The sequence below is a fragment of the Notothenia coriiceps genome, unplaced genomic scaffold (assembly GCF_000735185.1).
Source record: "Notothenia coriiceps isolate Sejong01 unplaced genomic scaffold, NC01 NC01_scaffold00019799, whole genome shotgun sequence".
Taxonomy (NCBI): domain Eukaryota; kingdom Metazoa; phylum Chordata; class Actinopteri; order Perciformes; family Nototheniidae; genus Notothenia; species Notothenia coriiceps.
Window position 1 is genome coordinate 172,827 of NW_011352500.1, and position 610 is coordinate 173,436.

The window sequence follows — 610 nt, forward strand, 5'->3', positions numbered from 1 at the left end:
AGCATGGAACAATATAAAACAGTGCACAACACGGTAGAATTGAATAAAAAGCAGTAAAAACAAACAATAAAAAATAAATAAATAAAAGGGTAATAAATCAAATAAAAGGTCTAGGAAAAGGCTCTATTGAACAGATGGGTTTTGAGGCCTTTTTTATTCTCTTTGTCCTCATTTTGATAACAATTGAAGATAAATGAAAATGTTATTTCAATCACCAGAGTCATAAGTAGATCAGTGATTCTGTCTGTAACAACTTGCAGCTAAAAGACAATACAGTGCTTTTCAGCATAGCTTACTGGAGCTCACTGCCCCTCTGCCTTTAATGGCGCATTTCCACTGCAGGGCCTCGCTCGGCTTAGTACGGTATAGTTAGGCCTTGGTAGGCCAGGCTCACTTTATGCTGCGTTTCCATTACAGTTTAGTAGCTGGGGCAGTAACTATAGCAACGCAGTGTAGGCGGAGCCGTGACGCCATCTTCCATTCGAAACACAAAACCAACATCAGCCGTTAGCTGTTAGCACTCAGAGCTCACAGCTCCTCATATCTGTTCAGAAACTAGACAAAAGTTAAACAAGTCCAAACCACAGACTGCCTGTGTCCATGAGAATAG